We start from the raw sequence: 22,199 nt of genomic DNA on the forward strand, positions 1-22,199 counted from the left end.
AAATGGTGCAAATTATAGAAGGTGTACATATTTTCAACGTACAAAGTCTCGAGAGGATAGATCAGGGGCACAGTGCTCGCCTTGGAAACAAGAGGACATGGAGCAACACAGGTTCGATCCCCGGCATGGAGACTCACAGGTTCGATCCCTGGTTACCCGCTTAGAAACCTCTGGGTATTAAGCGTTATAAATAACCAATAAATATAAATAAAGAGCGCTGTACCTAAACATTTTCTGCAGTGTGAGATATTAACATACATATTCAGAAGTTTTCCATATCAGACATTCCAGTGGTCTAGTGGGCAGGCCTCTTGATTTTGGTCCTGAGTTGGAGTGCTGGCTTTGGCAACAAAAGCAGATCATTTTCATGAAAGGGTACAAATAGATTTCCCCGAGATCTGGTGGGACATTTTTTGCCGGATCCAGGAGAATCCATCCCACTGGCCATCACTGGTGCTAGTGTAGAGTAGTGTGGGTGTCGGTTTGATGTGCTGTGCTATTTGGAGTTAGATGGCAGTCACGCTCCTAACATCGCTAACAGGGCCCTAAGCAGCCTATTTGGCCCAGTTTTCACATCCAGACAACACAGAAATGCATAGCTGATCATAGCATGGCATGTCATGTCAGATAACAGTACCACACTGCATGTGGCATTCATAATACAGAACGTGTGCCATTTACATGGCATCTTGCTACTGGCGAAATTCAGGGTATAGTGCTGTCACCTGGTTGAAGGTTTCCCTATGGAGTCGGCCCAATAGGGGTGGTTTGGCCTTGCCAGCTGTCCCAACACCCATAATTGCTAAACAGTGGCATGCGTGGGGGAGGGGTGCATGGATGACATGTGGTGCAAGGTGGAATCCCAAAAATCCTCCGTTTAAAAAAATAAATCTCTAAGTGAAAATGATAGCACATATTTTTGCTGCGGCCTCTATTGATGATGTCATCATTTTTGCTCACTGTATTTTCTCCTAGAATCAGGATGCGTTTCATCGTCACAGGGAATGCAAACTGTTTGTGATCACTACTCCTTCTGGGTACCATTGGGCCGAATATATGCTCGGCGGTATTAGCAGTCCTAATACTGCATGAGTGTTCCCGTGTTAATGGTAATTCCTCACCTGATCCCGGGTGTTTGAAGTCCCATAAATCTTTCATGGGGAGTGCCATCATTACTGCATGTGATAATACTGCCAGCACCACTGCCGCCATGTTTAGCGGTGGTAATAGCTACACTCACAATCCCGGTTTATCCATTGACACACAGCCCGATCTTCAAGAACTGCACTTTTTTTCCAGCTGGCAAAAGGACACAAGGCAGCCGCGTAGTCAGAGTGGCATTTTGTGGTAAACTCTGGCCGCTGTTCTTTGAAGCAGCCATTTTGAACGTGTTCCCTGATCTGCGCCATCATTCTCAGCGTACTGCGCCTGCCGTGTGCTTCTACTGCTTTCGCATTGTAATTAAAAACGTGTAAATTGCTCTTCTCGGAGGTTTGACCTATCTTTCACTTTGTATATCGAGAGGGAATGCTTTCACGCTTCCGCTGGCAGGCAACGGCTGCACCTGCTGCATTCTTCGGCGCACTGCAGTTCACTTGTGCACGTGACTGTGGTATGCCGGTGCCCCCCTACCCCGCCGCCACCTCCGGCAAGGTGTTGTGCTTCCATACTGCTCCTATAACGCCATCCAGCACACACTGCTTAATTATGCAATCTACAACAAACCAAACAGAAGTTGCACACTTTGCCAAGAGCGAATTGCAGAGGCGACCGTCCTCGGCTTATGACAACATTACTGGCGCAACGCCACTTTTTAACTCTTTCATGACCAGTGTGATGATGTGAGACCAACAGGACACAGTTGACACAAACAGTATAATCGAATACCTTCATTAAACAACAGGTTGGAGAGGGAGGAACAGGCGAAGACCTGGCAACAACGAAACAGAACACCCTCTCTGGTTAGAGTGACTCAACTAGGAATAACTAATACAGATTTCTGGATTAAAGATGCAGGACCTGCACACTTCACTGGCAGTACCACTATACAGACCCAGCGCGTGTAATTCCCGCACCCTACCAGGGCTGAACTATCCTGGATTCAGGCTGTTGTCATGCTTACAGGACCAGGGGGCTTCAGCTAGAACTCAAACTGGAAAACACCGGATTTGAAGGTGTCAAGATGGAGACCACAAGCCATGCTGGGGCCTACTCTAAAGGGCATCATGTCCTTCCCAGGAATTCTTATTTTTCATACAATGTACCAGGGATATTTCTCCCAGCTGTGTCCCAGAGATGTAGCACCCAACATGCCGCTGTGCGACAAATCAGTGCCCCAAGGGTATGGCACCCAGCACGCTTCTCTGCTACAGAGTAATGTCCCCAGGATATAGCGCCCAGCACGCTTCTCTGCTACAGAGTAATGTCCCCAGCATATTGCGTCCAGCACGCTTCTCTGCTACCAAGCAGTGTCCCTGGGATACTGCGCTCTGCATGCTTCTCTACTTCAATCAATGTCCCTACTCTACTGCTGTACAACAATGTCCCAAGCATCTGGCGCCCAGCATGCTTCTATGCTACAGAATAATGCCCCCAGCATATAGCGCCCAGCACGTTTCTCTGCTACAGAATAATGCCCCCAGCATATAGCGCCCAGAACGCTTCTCTGCTACAGAATAATGTCCGCAGGATATAGTGCTCAGTACGCTTCTCTACTACCAGGGGAGCCGACTTATGAATTTCCCGGGGGTCGGAGGTGCCCAAATACAGGAAGTGACATCACTGGCAGTTATAGGACCACAAATTTGGATGTAGTCGGCAACTTGGTGCAACGGCGCGCGGGGCGGGGGGATGGAGGCGTGCGCAGCACAGAACAGTGGAAACATTGGCTAGCATGTAGTGCATATACTAAAGTCAAGTAAGAAGGAGATTTAAGCCTTCGAGTTGCATTCCAGTAGGCCATCACTGCCCCTACTCCACCCCTCTATAATCATCCAGGTTGTAGTAGCCCTCAAAAGGCAGAGCAACACAACTAGGATGGGAGAACGAAATGCCGTCCCAGCCTGTGAGTGTGTCAAACATCAGAGCAAAGACTGTGCAGGTGCCTCCTACCTTGGAGCACAATCTCACTAATTTGGTGCAAATCTCGGAAGTGGGAGCGTGGGAATCCCCCGCGTGTGTGTGGGCTGCAGCCCCCGGATCACATCCTCACTTCTTGAAACTCTGGCCAAGGCTCTTTGGGCAAGCGTTCAGGATGGGTCTCACACCTATAAACAGAGTGATATATTGAGCGGGCACCTCACTCCTTGGAGCATAGTGTACCCGTTGCTGGTAATCTCACAACTGAATGTACAGGTTCCCTCTTGCTCATCTCAGTGACCCCACGTATATTAATGGAGTCAGTCTCCCATCTGGGAAGACAATTATATTTCTGTTAAAACACTCTGAATTGTCACTCCAGTTTTCTCGATCTATAGATCCATACCATATTCATTCAATGTGTGTGCAGGGGTGATAACTTGTGTCTGAGAGAGCTCATTCCCCTGTATGTGGGATCAGGCTCATTTTGCCCCATGGCCCCTCCAGAAGGAGTGAGCAGGTTTTAACACCCTGCTGATTCTGCTATCCGACAGGCTCGAGCCTTCTATCCCTTGCCACATCGCGGCATCACGGCTCCCAACATCCTGAGCGGCAGCTTATGGACAGCAGGAAGCTCCGGACATGCCTGTTGCCAATTGAATGTAGACAGATCTACTATTAAGACACTGGGAGAGAGCCATGAATCCACATTGGTGGTGAAGAAGCACTCAACATACAGAACACATTGGTATAGTGTTGCAGTCCTGCTGAGAAATGACAATTCTGAGCATGTGAGCAGTAGGCTGGATCAGTGCTGCCCCATAAAAGGTGTGGAAGCCTCTGTGAGAAGTGGCAGTACTGTCCCAACAGTGAGAAGTGTAGTATTTTCACATTAACTATGCTTAAGAACTTTGGGTTATTGAATAGTGCTGCTAGATTCTGAGTAATTCCATCCCTTTAAATATATGAGCTCTTGTATAACCACGACAGTGTTGAGTTATTCTGATGATGACATACTTGCTCAATAGTTCTGGTTCTGTATCATTAAATGTACTTCAGATCTTTAGAGTATCGGAAGGATAGCTCAGGGGCAACATGCTAGCCTTGGAAGCAAGACGACACAGAGCAACACAGGTTCGATCCCTCGGTCCGCACAACACAGGTTCGCTCCCTCGGTCCACGCAACACAGGTTCGCTCCCTTGGTTCGCGCTTAGAAACCTCCGGATAGTACACGCATTATAAATAACCAATTAAAATAAAAAGAAATACATCTGTTGAGAAGTGCTGGGGCCTTGTCAATAAGAGTGTAGCAGCTCAACTGAGAGGTGCTGATGTTGTCCTATCAAAAGTATAGCAGCCCCACTAAGATGAACTAGCATTGCCTCAACAAAAGCATAGTATTATCGCTGAGAAGATTCAACAATTATAGAAGCCCTGTTACAGCAGTACTATCCCATCAAGAGTATAGCGAGCTAACTGAGGAGTACCAGCATTGCCCCATTTCAAATATGGCAGCTCTACTAGAAAGTGCTGGCTCATAGGCCTCCACTCCCCACCCATAGGATTCACCCTCACCACGTGCACACTCAGAGACATGCAAACAGTCTCATTTGCCCTCTCCCTGCCCCCTCCCTGGCTTTGAATCTGTACCTCCATTATTAAAAATCCTTCTGGGTTGGGTGTACCTCTACATCTGTTCAGATGTACAAATACACCCAACCCAAAACGAGTTTTAGAAATTGAGGGACAGACTTGTTTTGCATCTGTGCCTCCATTTCTAAAAATCGTTTCGGGTTGGGTGTACCTCTACATCTGCAGATGCACAAGTATACCCAACCCAAAACGATTTTTTGAAATTGAGGGATAGATGCAAAGCAAAAGCCTCTTCTCTCCGGCGGGGGAAAAGGGGTGTGGATGGTGGCTCAGCCCCCTGTACTCGGCGCCCCTGTCTAGTGCAGAATAATGTCCCCAGGATAAAGCGCCCAGCACACTTCTCTGCTACAGACTAATATCCCCAGGATATAGCGCCCAGCACGCTACTCTGCTGTAACCCAGTGTCCCTGGGATACAGCGCTCTGCATGCTTCTCTACTTCAATCAATGTCCTGGGGATATAGCACCAAGGTCTCTACTCTGCTGTACAACAGCTTCTCTGCTACAGAATAATGTCCCCAGCATATGGCGCCCAGCACGCTTCTCTGCTACAGAATAATGTCCCCAGCATATGGCGCCCAGCACGCTTCTCTGCTACAAAATAATCTCCCCAGCATATGGCGCCCAGCACGCTTCTCTGCTACAAAATAATGTCCTCAGCCTATGGCGCCCAGGACGCTTCTCTGCTACAAAATAATGTCCCCAGCATATGGCGCCCAGCACGCTTCTCTGCTACAGAATAATGTCCCCAGCATATGGCGCCCAGCACGCTTCTCTGCTACAGAATAATGTCCCCAGCATATGGCGCCCAGCACGCTTCTCTGCTACAGAATAATGTCCTCAGCCTATGGCGCCCAGCACGCTTCTCTGCTACAGAATAATGTCCCCAGCATATGGCGCCCAGCACGCTTTTCTGCTACCAAGCAGTGTCCCTGGGATACAGCGCTCTGCATGCTTCTCTTCTTCAATCAATTGCCCAGGAATAAAGTACAGAGGTCTATATTATGCTGCACAACAATGTCCCCAGGAAATAGCACCCAGCACTCTTCTCTGCTACAAAGCAGTGTCCCTGCGATACAGCGCTCTGCATGCTTCTCTACTTCAATCAATGTTCCTACTCTACTGCTGTACAACAGTGCCCCAAGCATATGGCGCCCAGCACGCTTCTCTGCTACAGAATAATGCCCCCAGCATATAGCGCTCAGCATGCTTCTCTGCTGCAACGCAGTGTCCCCGGGATATAGCACTCAGCTCACTTCTCTACTTCAATCAATGTCCTGGGGATATAGCACCAAGGTCTCTACTCTGCTGTACAACAATGTCCTCAGCATATAGCGGCCAGCACGCTTCTCTGCTACAGAATAATGTCCCCAGAATATAGCGCCCAGTAGGCTTATCTGCTACAGAATAATGTCCCCAGCATATAGCGCCCAGCACACTTCTCTACTACAGAATAATGTCCCCAGCATATAGCGCTCAGCTCACTTCTCTACTTCAATCAATGTCCCAGGGATAAAGTACAGAGGTCTATATTATGCTGCACAACAATGTCCCCAGAAAATAGCACCCAGCACTCTTCTCTGCTACAAAACAGTGTCCCCAGGAAATAGCACCCAGCACTCTTCTCTGCTACAAAACAGTGTCCCAGGGATATGGCGCCCAGCTCGCTTCTCTACGACAAAGCAATGCCCATGGCATAGAGCGCCCAGCTCACTTCTCTACTTCTTCAATGCCCCGGGTTATAGCATCAAAGTCTCTATTCTGTTGCACCGCATTGTTCCTAGAGTATGGAACCATCAATGCTTCTCTGCTACTAAACAATGTCCCTGGCATTCATCCCCCAGCTGACTTCCCTACTTCAATCATTGCCCCAGGGATATAACACCAAGGTTGCTACTACGGTGCCAGGGATAAAGTACACAGCACACTTCTCTGCTACAAAATAATGTACAGGGACTATAGCACCTAGCTCATCTGTCTGCTGCACTACATTGTCCCAGGGATATAGCTCCCACCATGCGTATCTGCTTCAAAACAATCATGTGATATAGTGCCCAGCTCATGTCTCTAATGTAGATATATACCAGAGATAAAGCAGCAAGCTCGCTACTTTGCTGAAGAACATTGACGCAGAGGTATGGCACGCATCCTGCTTCTTCCCCATGAATATACTACTAGCAGATATTCCCCTCTTCTCACTGGGCCTTGTGTTTCACCTGAACGACCTGAGCCCAGCATGAAGCAGGCCTACTAGGCCAGGCTCTTCACAGGTGACGAGTCTGCGGTTCCCAGGCGCGTCTCTCTGGCCTGGGAACCAAATCCTCCAGCCAAGGTTTCCACAGTATGGGGCTGCTCTTGAAATATTAATGACATTTCAAGGCATGGTCCAACCTGCAGTCCTTCCATTAATGCCAACATGCCTCCAGACCCCCTTTTGTCTCACCTGGGGCAGCCCCAGGTGTTACATTTTGTAGATTCCTCCGATTCTGCAACCTCTTCCTTGGCTGTAACACTGGTCCAAGCATTTGGCCTCTGTATCTTGTTACTGCCTCCACTAGAGCCTGAGCTATCACGGCCAGCAGAGCCTGAACACTCTGCCATGATCTCGTCTCCCTTCCAAGGCCTGCCAAAACTCAATCCTGATCTCCCGTTTGCCCTCTTCTGGCCTGCACCCAACCAAAGGGGATCCCTGTAGTCTTAAAGACAGATAATCCACCATCTGCCCTAGTCCCCATTGCTGGGGAGGAAAGACTCCAGAATGTGACTTTGCCACAGCATTGAATCCTCAACATTCCTCCTGGATTTCGCTGGAGCTTGGGGAGCACGTGACACTGCCCCCATTCAGGATTTATATATGTTTATTTTACCGATATAGTTTCTAGAGCATGGACCAGGCCAAGCAAGGTACTTTAAAATGAGGTCACGTCAGAATTTTAGGGAGGCGTCAACTGCAATGATACAGATAATGTGAGGGCCAGAGATTATTAAAGATGCACAAAGTCTCGCCAGCTGCGTCTAAACCAGGTTTCCCCGACCTTGTGTGGTTAATGAGCAACAGTTGCCTATTAAATGAAACAGTGAACAACACCCATTGCTCCATGAAAGATATCAGCATTGATGGCAAAAAACTGTCAGCATAAATTACTACTGAAATGAACTAAATAGCACACATAGAACATGTCAATGTTGAAAAAATAACAGTGAACCAGTCCAGGTGGACATTTAGTCAATTTCTTTTAAAACTACAATAAACAATAAGTTGGTGTTTGCAATGAATGCTAATGAAATGGGAAATTACATGTTTTTCAAGACACCTGAGACCTGTAAAACCTATCATAGTGGGTTTGGTCATTCTCCATTAAGAAGTGTTCAGAATGTTCATGCGGCCATTTTAAATATCCCCGGCTTTTCTGGAATTGTTTTGGTATTGGCGGACCATGTTTGCCCTATTAGTTGAAACCCTTTACGTCGATTCTAATGGCCTCTGCCTGCTTTTTCCAGTTTAAAAAAACATGCTGGTTCCTTTAGCATTCACAGCATCTGTGCCCTCGATGCATGCACCACTCAAATAAAGGAAAATGGCACAGAGAGGAAAAACAGGCAGACCTTTTCCGCATGATTTTCCGTCTCTGTGCACAAGGACAACACATTGCAAAAGGTTCTCCTAAGTAGCAAATCGTGTATTTTAAACAGGTGTGGACAGTGACATTGGTCACAAGTGGAAGCCTTTGCCTGTCCCACAGGAATTTTCAGGATATGTATTTGCAATTGGAGTATTTGTCGGCACACAAGAGCAGAGACGGTGGTCAAAACATGGAAGGATCCTGGAAACTGTAGCGGCAAATAGTGCATTGCATGACACACATGTCCAGTTATATGGTCGCTGTGAAGTGGAAAGCCATGTATCCACCTGCCTACGTTGAGCAATAACCTGCTGTCTGTGTTCTAGTCTATCCACCCCTGCCTTGCAGCTCCCACAAGAATGCTCTGATAACTTACCGATAATCTTCATTACTCCTTGTCCTACTCTTCCTCAGCACAGTACTTACCTCATGAGGCCCCTGCCTCTGACACAGGACCTCCTTTAATTTCTTTTTATTGCTATAACTCCTCCCCCACACCCATGTCACTCAGTTTCATATTACCAATCCGTAGCATGAGACCTTCCCCACAAGGAGGATGAGGAGGGTCGTCAGAACTATGAGGAGGAAGGGTAGGACTAGGAGTAATGATGATTACCAGTAAGTAATCAGAGCATTACCCCCACGTCCACTCTTCCTCGCCCCAGTACTTACCTCATGAGGTATACCAAAGCAGCAATGGGGAAAAGGTCCCAATGAGACACAGAGCCAAAACAGTGCAGAAACACACACCTTTAATAACTCCAAATTCACATCCCCACAGACAAAACTCCAACCCCGAAGGAACCAACGCCAGAGTGGGAGACATTCAACCTATAGTTGTAGATGAAGGTGCTCTGATCAGCCCAAGTAGAAGCCCTACAAATATACTGCAGAGAAACCCCCCTTGCATCGGCCCATGAGGCCGCAGAACCTCTGGTGGACCGCCCATGAACGTGCGCAGGCAGGCCAGAAGCCACATAGGCCATGGAGACCAAAACACAGCTCCACCGGCTAATGGACACCACAGATGCCTTACGCCCAGCCCCAGCCGGGCCAAAAGTAATCAGAAGACTGTCAGAGTGGCGGAAAGAGGAAGTCCTAGCCAAATACTCCAAAACCGCCCGCCGCACATCAATGTTATGCCAAGCCACTTCCTCTGGCGATTGCAGATTCTGAAAAAAAGACAGGGAGAACCAGATCCTGAGAGGTGTGAAACCGAGAAACAACTTTAGGGAGAAACCTTGGATCACACCTCAGCACCACCGATTCCGGCAAAACCCTCAGGAAAGGGGGGTGACATAACATAGCCCCAATCTCCCCAAGCCTATGGGCAGATGTTATGGCAATAAGAAAGGCAGTCTTCAGTGTCAGGTGTTTTATATCAATCTCAGAAATGGGCTCAAAGGGAGGCCCTTGAAGGAACCTTAAGACAAGAGGGAGATCCCAAGGTGGAAGCCCCTTTTAAGTACAAGGATGGGAAGAAGAAAAACCCCAGAGCAACTTTCCCACCAACACCTCCCCATTCAAGTGCCCATCTGAGTCCCCCAAAAGGAATTTTATGGAGGCCCACTCAGAGCGAAGCGTGGAAACTGCCAGGCCCTTGTCAAACCCATCCCAGAGGAATTGAAGGATAGCAGGGAGGCCAGAACGTAGGGGAGGGATCCAAAACTGCACACACCAGTCCCGGAAATGGCCCCAATGCGTGCCGTAAGCCTTCAGAGTGGAGGGTCTAAGAGCATTCATTATGGACTTTACCACAGGACCAGAGAACCCCTGAGATATCAGCCTAGCCCGCGCAATAGCCACACTGCCCATTGAATCTGGCGGACCCCCAACTGCAGATCCCCTAGAAGGGGACAAGGCCACTTCGGAACAAACCAAGGCTCCTGGGACCGCAGCTCCAACAGAGAGAGGAACCAATTCCGGTGGGGCCACAATGGAGTCAACAACAATATAGTCACCATGGACACTCTTATGCGCTGAACCTCCCTAGGCAGAAGGGGAATAGGTCGAAACACACAAAGCAGACCCTGAGGCCACTTCACAGAGCGGGCGTCCACCCCCCAAGCTCCCTCGGCCTGAAAACGAGAGCAGAAGAGGGGAACTTTCGCTGAGGCCAGAGATGCAAACAGGTCCAGAATAGAGGTCCCGAACCTGACACAGATCTCTGCAAAGACCTGGGCCGACAGGACCAGTTCCACAGAGGAGGGAAACCGGCAGCTGAGAAGACCTGCTCGAACATTGTCCACCCCATGATATGTGAAGCCACCAGGGACACTGCAACTAAGGGAGACTGGAGGTACTTTTTTACCGACCACTTATAAACAGCCCTCCATTGGACTTTGGTTTGAACAATACATCATGTTTAAAGGGTCACTTGCTTCCCCACTATCCCTTCTTGGTTATTCCTCTCGTATATGCTTTTTGATCATTATATTGTCATATATCACACCAAAATTTTATCAAAAATAGTAATTTATTATTCTTTCAAAAAATACATCATATAAAACACTTTTCAACACTCTTCTTTTTTTCTTTTTGTTCAATTGTAGGAAAAATCAATACAATTGGTTGACAAACAAACGTATATGTCAATAATTTTCAATTTCACTGTGCACATCAAATAATTTGTAGTAATGCTTTCTTTGACAATTTTTTCAAGATAAAAATATCATAAGGATCTGTTGTTTGCTCCCCTCTCATAGAGAAGTGCCTCCCAGTCCAAAGACTATTTTACTCTGTATCGCTATCACCCATGCTTATTTTCATACTGCATTCAAACCAAGCCACCAGGGACACCAGATGTGATCCCCCTATGCCCCTATCTGAGCTGCTAGGGCATTCAAGGAGCGGTCGGAACCCCCTTGGGGCTTGACGTATGCCAAAGCTGTCGTATTGTCCGTTTGACCAAAACCGCCCGGCCTTCCAGCAACCTCCTGAAGTACACCAGAGCCCGGAGAATGGGACACGACTCTCACCAATTTGATATTTGATGGCTCTCTTCTGGATCCCACAACCCCTGAGCAGAGAGGACCATCAAACGTAGCCCCCAACCCCTTCCGCTGGCATCGCTAGTAAGTTTGGTCACAGGAGGAATGATCAGGGACACCCCAGCCTGCAGATTTGGAACCCCCAATCACCACTGCAGGGAGAACCGCAGAACTGGGGACACAGGAATCAAAGCCTCGAATGCTTGAGACGTCGGGATCCAGTGAGAGAGAAGGTAGGATACCATGGGGCGTAAATGAAGACGGGCCCAGGGAACTAGAAACACACAAGAAGCCATGTGCCCCTGCAACTTCAGCAATAGGTGAGCCGGGACATACTGCCTCCTGAGAACCCTGCCCAGAACAGCCTGCAAGTGACGGACCCTCTCCAGGGACAGGAACACCCTCCCCATCCTGGTGCAAACCTGTGCACAAATGAAAACTAGATCTTGAGAAGCCTCCAGTTGAGACTTCTGACAGTTCACCAGGAAACCCCAGTCCTGCAATGCCTGGCAGACCAATCGGAGATGAGACATGACAGTCTGCCGGCAGGATGCTGTGATCAACCCATCGTCCAGGTAGGGAAAAATCTGAATGCCCCGCAGAGGTAAATGCGCCACCAGGAGAGCCACCAGCTTGGTGAACACTCTGGGGGCTGATCGCAGTCCGAATGGGAATACTCTGAACTGAAAATCTCGGGATCCCACTGCAAAGCAGAAGAACTTCATGTGCCAGGCACGGAGAGCCACGTGGTAATAAGCATCCTGGAGATCCAGAGATGTCATCCAATCGCCCGTGAATAATATTGGAAGAATGTTCTGTAAAGACTCCATTCTGAAGTGTTCCTTCTGGACAAAGTAGTTCAGGGCTTTGAAGTCCAGAATTAGACGATACTTCCCTCAAGGTTTGGGGAGCAGCAACACCGCGAGTGGAAACCTTGAGCCTGAACAGGGAGAGGAACAGGCATGATGGACACCTTTAACACTAATTCGGAGAGAGCAGCGTCCATGGCCAACCTCTTGAGCCGACACCCGGGAACCACAGTCCGAACTATGCAATGCTGGACAGGAGGAGACAGGAAATGCACTTGATAACCCCTTTGCACTGTGTCTAGAACCCATGAGTTGGAACACCACCTTTCCCATACTAGAAAAAAACTGCCGGAGCCGCCTGCCCACTGGCAATTCCAAATCGTCAGGATTTAGGTGCTGGCCCTGGACGCGAAGAGTGTGGAGGACCCGTACCCCCCTAGCTCTCGGATCTCGGAAAAGAATGTGATGAGGAGCCAGGGAAAGACCTGCTGGTCACTGGACCAGTACCAGAGGAAGACTTCTTGGCCATTGAAGGAGGCTTGCGTCGAAGTTTGTCAGCATGTTTGTCCGCCCTAAAAACATTGTGCACCTTATCCTCAAGGGACTCTCCAAAAAGCCTGGAACCAGTGAAAGGAAGTTTCAGGGCAGCCGCCTTCTGAGACCCATCAGTCTTCCAGTCTCTCAGGTGCAAATGCCTCCGGGCAGATACACCAGCCCCCATGGCCATGACTGAACCATGCACCCCATCAAATGCCAGATCGGCCAAAAGTTTAACCTGTCTCTGCATGTCTGTAAGCAAAGGGGCACAATCAGAACCTTCATTGACAGCTTTCTTCAACTTCCTGAAACCATTTAGCACTGTTTCAGCCGTGTAGGAACCGTAGATATTCTCTCAAAGGGCCATATGGGCCCCTGCATGAACCTTCTTAAGGCTGGAATTAACTCGGCGGTCCACTGGATCAGGGACGGCTGCCTCCTCGGCCGACATAGAGGAGCACCCCACCAGGCTGGCGAGGATATCATCGACCTCAACTGGATCAGACAGCAAAGTCTCACCCTTTAATGGGTAAAGTTTGGACATGAAGCGGGGCATTGCAATCTTCTCTGGGTCATGCCATTCCCGAAGGATTTTGTCCCGGATATCGGAAACCAATGGCAACCCCATCCTAGGGGTATGCCTATACTGACGAATCGAAGGGCCGGCCCTCTCCACTGGTACCAGGGGCTCTAAAAATCCCATGCAATCCCCAACTTGAGCCAGCAGCTCCCCCACTCCCTCTCTGTCCAGATACTTCCCTTCTGCATCAGCCGATGATGCACATGAAGAGGCTGATGACTCAGTGCCAGAGGAAGAAGAGGAGGAAGAGGAAGACAGACGCCTGCACTTGTGTCCATGAGTATGTGTGTGACTCCCTCTATGATGCTTAAGTGGCTTCTTCAACTGCTTTCTGGTCAGGGAACTACGCGTAGCCTGCTTATTTCTCTTTCTGTATAACTCAGGAGAAGAGGAAGATGAGGAAGAAGAAGAAGACTGGACCAGATGCCTGCTCTTTGCAGATTGTTTACCCATGTCGAGTATTTCCAAACACAGTGACCAAAGGAAGCCTGCTTCACCACGAAAGCCCTCTGTACACTGAGCCAAGGCTCCACATTCAATGACATGCCTCTCCTACATTCAAATAGAGGACAGAAAGACCAACAACCAATAGGAATAATCACAATCAATTCCTATGGCAACACTGCTTGCAATACCAGAGGCGGAGCCCACCCGCTTCCGGAGCAACGTAGGGAGAGAGAGAACAAACAAACAAAAGGAGCCGACAAGCCACACACAGCCGCCAGTGTAAGTACGGCCATGCGTCAGGAACACATGCCCCCAACTCCTTACCTTAACCCAGGTCTGTTTTCCCCAAGGACCCGGGCCTCGATGCCCTGCTCTGGCCGTAGCCCAGCAGAAACCAGGCAAGGCAACCTGACTCGACCGGGTCCCGAGCCCCGCAGGGAACCCAGGAGTCTTGCCACACCTGAGGAAGCTGAAGGCCCCGCCACACACCCCCACCAGGAGGCCAGCAATCGGAGTTCCCCAGCGCCCTGCTCCGGGAAGAAAACAAGCCCAACCTGCCAGAGGCAGGAAAAATTAAACTGAGTGACGTAGGTGTGGGGGAGGAGTTATAGGAATAAAAAGAAATAAAAGAAGATCCTGTGTCGGAGGAAGGGACCTCATGAGGCAAGTACTGGGACGAGGAAGAGTGGACGTGGAGGTAATGCTACTTGATGACTCTCTGCCAGCACTTTCTTTACCACACTAGCCTTTCTCAGGCTGCACTGCCATCCCAGTCTCATACCTTCTAATTCGTAACATCTACACCTCGGAACAGAGAAACTAGAAGCATCATTTTAGGGTGCAGAGGTCATCATGTTTCCCATGAGCTACACATGCTTTTCTAAGCTTACTAAACAACATGTGAGGGGAAGAAAACATGGTGGAAACAGCCATAACACTATAAAAATCTAAAGCCATTTGGATAAGCAAGATTGAGGCGCTTGCTTATGTCTTAAACATTGTACATGCAAAGGCAGTGTTGACAGGGAGGATAGCTTAGAGGCAACGCACTCACGTCAGAAGCAAGACAATGCGGAACGGTCTGCGCTTAGAAACCTCTGGTATTAAGCGCCTTATAAATAACCAGTTATAATTATAAAATAGACAATTAAAAATGAACCACTGTACTTGGGGAAAGCTAAGAAGTTGGAGCATCTCATTAAAAATGCCAGTGCAATGATTATGTAATGTGGATCTGAATACTGAGGAGGTGAATTTGGGGTTGAAAGTTTAAGATGAAAGGATTCAAGAATATTACAGAAAGGTATTTAATGTTTAGCCCACTACTTTTGAGCAATTATGTGGAATGAAATGTCCAGTCTAAATGGAATTACAACTGTTCTTTCACTATCGTAATACAAGACAAATGCTGGTGCAAAACGTGTAAGCACAAGGACTTCCTCAACTTAAAGGTGTTACACTGTACACGCAGGGCACTCATCACTAAAGTTAAAGCTGCATGTACGTTACTCCATGATTATCATGGAAGCCGCTAACAGTATTAAAGGCCTCTTTGCGACAGTCAAACACTGCCCCAACCCACGGTCCGACCCAATAATCCCTGAGTCCACAGAACAATGTACCAAAATAAACACATTCTTCATCTCCATGATAGATACAATCAGATAATATGTCAATGTGTCAAAACTGATGATCCCATCTCACACAACACAAAGCGGGACAACCTTCCTACCCATAACCCACAATGACCTTGCTGATACCCATGCAATACTAACACCCTACCTCATACACGGATAACAGCCTTCCCTACACCATCATAAAACACTTCCCAGCTGCCCTAACCCCTCCCTCCATCCTTCAAACAGTGAATGCCTTGCTTGATCAGGGCGTCTTCCCAAGTACCATAAAAAAAGCATTAATCTGCTCACTCCTAAAAAAACCTCTAAACTCAGACGACCCTGCTTACTAGCATCCGGTCACTAGCCTTCCATGTGAATGCCTTGCTTGATCAGGGCATCTTCCCAAGTACCATAATAAAAGGATTCATCTGCCGACTCCTAAAAACAAAAACCTCGAGACTCAGACAACCTTGCTAACTACCATCCGGTCACTAGCCTTCCATGTGAATGCTTTGCTTGATCAGGGCATCTTCCCAAGTACCATAAAACAAGGATTCTTGGGAACTACTTTATTGTATTGTCAGCCAACATGGAGGCATCCACATAGCTTGGGTCCTAGGAACCAATCTATGCGGTCTAGTGTTTTGGGTGTGGCAGGCCTGGAACTACTTTCCTGGTACTACTTTACCTGGGCTATATAAACCACACCCTGACTGCAGAACATGCTTCGTGTTACTTTGCAGCTTGCAACGTGACGCTCACCGTGTCCAGCTATTCCCTCGGAGAAGCAGAACCTGCAAGGAGACAAAAGGAACATCATTAGAAGCAGCATCTTACCTGCAGTCTTCATCTTTAAACACTCGCAGCTACTGAGAACAGCTTCCTCGAATCTGCACGCCTCCTGGACAGAACGACCTGAAAGAGGAAGATAGAGGCAACATTAAAGAAAGCTGTAGAGACATTTACAAATTACGAACTGCTCAAAAGGCTTACCTGGCTGGTTGCTTCTCGGCTGGCCCCACTCCGGACATTCCACTCGCGCTGAAGAACACCGTGAACTACAAGTGCTAGGGGTAAAGAAAGTTTTTATCTAAAAATAGGGCAAACAGAATCTACTCTGCTCACGCAGAGAGCGCGTTGCAGAAAACATGTTACATCTTGTTTTTATACAGATTCTTTGTCATCCAGGAGAGGGGAGGACTAGGGGGCACAGAGTCAATCTGGATTGGACACTAAGGGGGTCATTACGAGGTGGGCGGTAAGGGATTACCGGTAAGGGCACCGGTGCCGGTAATCCCTTACCGCCCTACTACGAGGTCCCTTATCGGGTCCCTTCCTTAACACCTGGTTTTCCCAGGCGTTATGGAAGGGACCCATTAAGGGACTTCAGAGCTAATAACGGGCCCGTTATTAACTCCATCCCCATTCCCATTGAGCCCTATGGGGGCTCAAATGGGAATGGGGAATGGTTCCCGGAATGGGGACTTACCGGGTCCTCCAAGGAATGACACGGTAAGTCCCTATTCTGGGAACATGGACCCGGAATACGGTAAGGGGGTAGATAATAGCGCCATGGCTACTTCCAACCTCACAATGACCCCCTAAAAGTGGTAACCTATAGGTACCATAGGGTGCAGCGAACTTGGTTGGTGTAAAGGCATGTGGTGAGATGACGTGGTGTCCTGGGTCAATCGGTCAGCTGGGCTCATCAGGCTGGCATGATGTATCGAGGTTTGAATTCCTTGTATCGTTGATATTATGTAACATTTCCCCTTGTGGCCACACATTCTCATCCATTCACTACCATGATTTGTTCATCCGGTGACCTCAGAGGCCTGTATCTTAATACTTGCAAAACATGGTTCGAGGATACATTATTTATTACTGGTCATTGATTCGATTTCACTTGTCAAACGCTGTGCATGATCTGTTTAGACAATTCAGGATATACTGACTAAAGGGTAGAGTCCTTGGGGTTATTGCAGGGTTTAGGGTGTCCACCTGATAACAATGAAGGAGGTACTGGATATATGACTGAAAGGGCTGGGTCACAAAAGGCACATATCATTGTGGATCTAACATTTTCATTGCGGGTTCAATGATCAAGTGTCCAAATACCTTTAGCTCGTTTGCTGACCTCATTTGACACCCTGATGGCATGGGAGAGTCGAGGCTTTCTTGTGAACTAATTTTCCTAATACATTATATAATGTGGCTCTTTAAAACACGATTGTACATTCAGACTTTTTAAGTGTGGCTTGCTGAGTTGCACTTAAGTCATACTAGATTAAAGCATACTATGTCACTCATTTGGCTCAACGTACTTATCATTGTACAAAGAAACATTAAAGTTTAAAAACACAAACTTAATTCAGTGTTCATCTTCTGTAGGTACAAGAGATCAGAATGGCTCGCTACTTGTGGCCTGCGTGTGCACCTCTTACACAGACTAAGGCTTATTAGATAAACTTGCCACTACATTATTCTTGTAAACTATGACACAAATATATTTACACTTAAAACTCATAGGTTACTGGACCCGAGGTAGCTCTGAATGGCATGCATAAAATCATATTGGTGCGCATTTCATTAACATACATTATTTCAATGAGTACTCTTATATCCTGTATTAGTGTATGTTATACATTCGTTATTAAGGTTTCACACAAACATTTCTGGTTATACACGCATATTGTATTGGTTACTCATATACACGTTGGCCCATGTTAAATTTACATACTTATGTTCGCGGAAAGTGTACTGGCCCTGTTTATGTTACAATCGTAATGGATCAAAGCCTCAGGGGTCATTATTGTCTGTTGACTCTATCCAGGGGCATCATGTTTTTATGGCCAGGGTCTATGGGGGTGTCAGTCAAGTTTATGGAGACAAATAACGTCTGCCCTGGCCCCTGCTCAGGGCTCTATCTGGGTTAGTGAAGTAAGACGGAAGGCAGAAGATACAGTGTGTATTTTGTTGTATTCTCGCAGACAGTCTTCTCATGAGAACTGAACAGTTGCAGGGATGGTGAACTGGGGGAAGAGGTGGGGGGAGGCACTCGCTCACTGTGTGTGCCTGACTGGGAGAGCTGTAGGCTTGCATTGGAATCACACAATTGTTTTAGAATTACAAAATGGAGTTGGTGCTTTACAAAAATGGAGTCCTGTCCACCTCTAGTTCTATGTTACCATGGGGGACGTTACAAGGGGGGAGGCTGTTCCAAGGGTATTTCCGCACGATGTGCCCTGGGGCTGGGGCCCTGGACCCAAAGCAGCCATGACTGGGCCTACTGAGGAAGTGCAGGAATAGGGGAGGGGGTCTAAAATATCCCCTCCTTCCACTCATTCCCCCCTTTCGTTACTTAAGTAACGAATAATGTAATTGTCCCAATCTCTTACATTCCTCCTCTTCCACCACTGCTTCGTCCCATGCAGGTGTTCCCTTTATTGGCATCCATGCCCTACATACCGCTCTGAGACAGTGTCCCTTTCTGGCATACTCATCTGGGGTGCAGCTCATATAGATACGCCTCCATCACCTTCCAGATCTAACCATATTTCCTTGTACCATTCTAATTATCTGGAATCCTTTATGGTTGTGTGATATATACTATCCACTAATTGCCCCGTATAGCGGTCATCCTATACTTGGGTTCTGAGTTCTCCCCTGTTTGTACTTCTGCCTCGTGCTTTATTTGTGCCACACCATTTGCACGACCCATTGTCACCATCATCATCGCACTATTTGGCACCGCATTTGCGCAACATCTGAGTCCCAATTGATACACACAAAAAATGAGGAGTAAAAAGACGATCAGTGGTACGAGGAGTTTTACCGTCATTCCTAGCCAAGACGGTACCCTTGAAAAAAGATTGTTGAACCAAGCGCTGGGCTGTGCCCCTCCCTCGTCCTTCATCCGTTCTCCGAGATCGTATACTGCTGTTATTGCGTGGGAGAGGGAACCGTTTTCGGCATCTGCAGAAGGTACAAATGTGCAACATGTGCTCCCGATTCTTCAGCAAACACCTCCCTCGATTGCTGTTAACAGATCCAGAATATATCTATTTGCATTATCATTAACGGCAGGGCTCTGAGTTCGACCTTGATGGTGTTAAACCCTTCTTCAGTGTCGTTGGCCAGCTGTATGTGCTCCCACCTGGTTACTTGTAACCATTTTGCATTCGCTCTCACCTGGATGCTGGGAACGAGGGATGCAAAGAAAGTTTCTACAGAGCTGAACAATCGGAACCTGTTTGGTATTTGGGCCAGGAGCTATGAGGATTTGGCCGAAATATAGTTTGAGGATCTCTTCCTTCTTTGGCGGGTTTCTTGCACACCTTCCTCGTCTACGGTGTACACAGGACTTCCTTCAGGCGATGTTGGTGATGGTTCTTCTGTGGCTGCTTCGTGTGTGCTCTTGCTGCGAATATGGCTGGCTGAGATCACAATCAGTGCAGAGTGCATGTTGCCAGAGATCATGTTCCTCTCCATGATTGCGGGAGATGCAGGTACGCCATCTTTCTGCAAACCCAATATGTATCCATCACCTTTCTTCATGTCAAGAATTATGAGCGTTTTACTGCAATTTATGTTCTCCCCCATGTCCCTTTTCCCTTTTCCATGAATGCATAGTTCATAACTGATGTTTCTTTGTAACTTGAAGGGTTTCTCGATGGCGGTAACCCAAGTGAGTTTAGTTACATGTTCAGTCCATATGGGAGCGCATGTTTTTCTGTACCCATGTGAGTTTTTCTTCGGCCAATCCTCGTAATGCTTCTGTTTTGCACAGTATTTCCTCTTTCTGCCATTTATTGTCTGTGTGCAGTGTTCCTTTGATCACCAGGAAGGGTTCTTTCACACAGGTTACTCCTTGCGCCCAGGAGTAGCATGTTCGCTCGTTCTGCAAGAGTTCAAATGAAACTGTGTGTGCCTGAAAAGTGCTTTTTATGCGGCATAGTGCGAGATGCAGGAGACACTGGGCCTCTGCGAGTGGAATTTATTGCGGCAGTAACACCTTAGGCGTGCCTGAGGCATGGGGTATTAAGAAGCACACATAACAACTCTCATTAGTTGTTTGTTTAGCTGTGTTGCTCATATCTGCATACCACTCATTTGATTGGTGGGGGTGTTGAGGGTCTTCAACTGTATCAAGGCCAATTTTGTAATGTCCAGTCTGTGCTCCCATGGGCTTTTCGAACATCTGTCAAGTGTATCCAGTACCTTTAGCCCTTAACCTTAACTGCGGTTGGCGTGCAGTATATTACTTTATATGGACCGTGGAACCTTGGCCCATTCCATCTTCGTACAAAGCTCCTCACATACACCATGTCGCATGTCATCAGCTGGCAGTTTGGGCTATCTACGGCTGGAGTTACTGTGTCAGTAGCACTTTCCTGTGGGAATGGGGGTGCTAGTTGTCTTGCTATAGCTCAGGCCGCTCTTGTCAAATTTCTAAGGTACTCATGGAATTCTTCTCCTAGAACTGTTGCACTTTTGTGTTCATCTGATTGCCTGCGCAGGGGAGAAAGGGCTGTATGCATCCTCCTTCCTGTCACAATCTCATGGGGTGACAGGTGGTGGTCCTTACTGGGTTGGTTTATCATCTCAAAGAGTGCCAGGGGCAAACAATACACCCAGTCTTTCTCGAGGATGTGGCATAGTTTTGACAACCTACTCTTGAGTAGTCTGTTAATTTTTTCCACAATTCCATTTGATTGCGGATGATAAATCGTGCAGAGCTTGTGTATTATCCCTAACATCGCAGTGATGTGTTTGAACATGTCATTTACAAAATGAGTTCCGTTATCGGATCGTATGACATCACAGATACCCCAGCGGGGAAACACCTCTCTGACTAAGAACTTGGCAGCGCACCGTGCGTCTGGGTGAGTGCAGGGGCCGGCCTCCACCCACTGAGAAAAGGGGCACACAACAACAATCAAATATCGAGCCCTGTTACAGCGGTCTCCCATATCTGCATAGTCTATGTGCAGTTCTCTAAAGAGTCCTTCGGGTTTTGGCAATGTTCCCCTCAGGGTTCGTAACGTCATGCCAGAGTTGTACGTTTGGCAGGTGATACATTCTATTATCAACTTACTTACCTGTTCCTGCAACCCAGGGGCAAACCAATTTTCTTGAATGTCTGCTATGATGTGCTGCTTGGCATTGTGGGTGGGGAAGTGCAACCGTTTGAATGCAACTTCTAACAATTTTGCCGGCATCACTACCTTGCCTGTATTATTCTGTCTCCATAGTAGGTCTGTGGCTGACTGACTACACCCTCTCTTTACCCACATTTCCTTTTCTTCATTTGATGCATCTTGTTGAAGCTCTATGATTTGAGACAGCGGCAATGAGTTAAACCCATCTGGTTGTGCGTCTTCCACTACCTTCTGCAACACATACTCACCTGTTGAGGGCTTTGGCAAATAGGAGGCATCTTTCGTGGCCGCGTCCGCCGCTGCATTTCCCAGTGAGATGATGTCATCACCTCGCGTATGGGCCTGACACTTCACGACTGCTACGAGTGCGGGTTCTTTTAGCGCATCGGTCAATTCCCCTAATAGTATGGCGTGTTAGACTGGGGACCCATCTGCCCTTCTGAATCCTCTTCTCCCCCACCTTGCTAATCCTCCGTGTACTGTTGTCACCATATAGGTGGAATCCTTGTAAACTGTTACCATGCACCCTTTTGTGGTGTGCAGCACTTCTATGAGCACTACCAGGTCTGCTGCTTGGGCGGAAAAATGTGGTGGCAATCTTTTCTGCACAATTACCTCAAACTCCCCATCTTCTACTCTTACTACTGCTGCTCCTACGTGTTCTTCTTCTGTCTCACAATCTATGGAGGCAGACCCATCTAT

This window comes from Ambystoma mexicanum, chromosome 2q (genome assembly GCF_040938575.1).
Source record: "Ambystoma mexicanum isolate Mex_15411 chromosome 2q, UKY_AmexF1_1, whole genome shotgun sequence".
Classification (NCBI taxonomy): Eukaryota; Metazoa; Chordata; class Amphibia; order Caudata; family Ambystomatidae; genus Ambystoma; species Ambystoma mexicanum.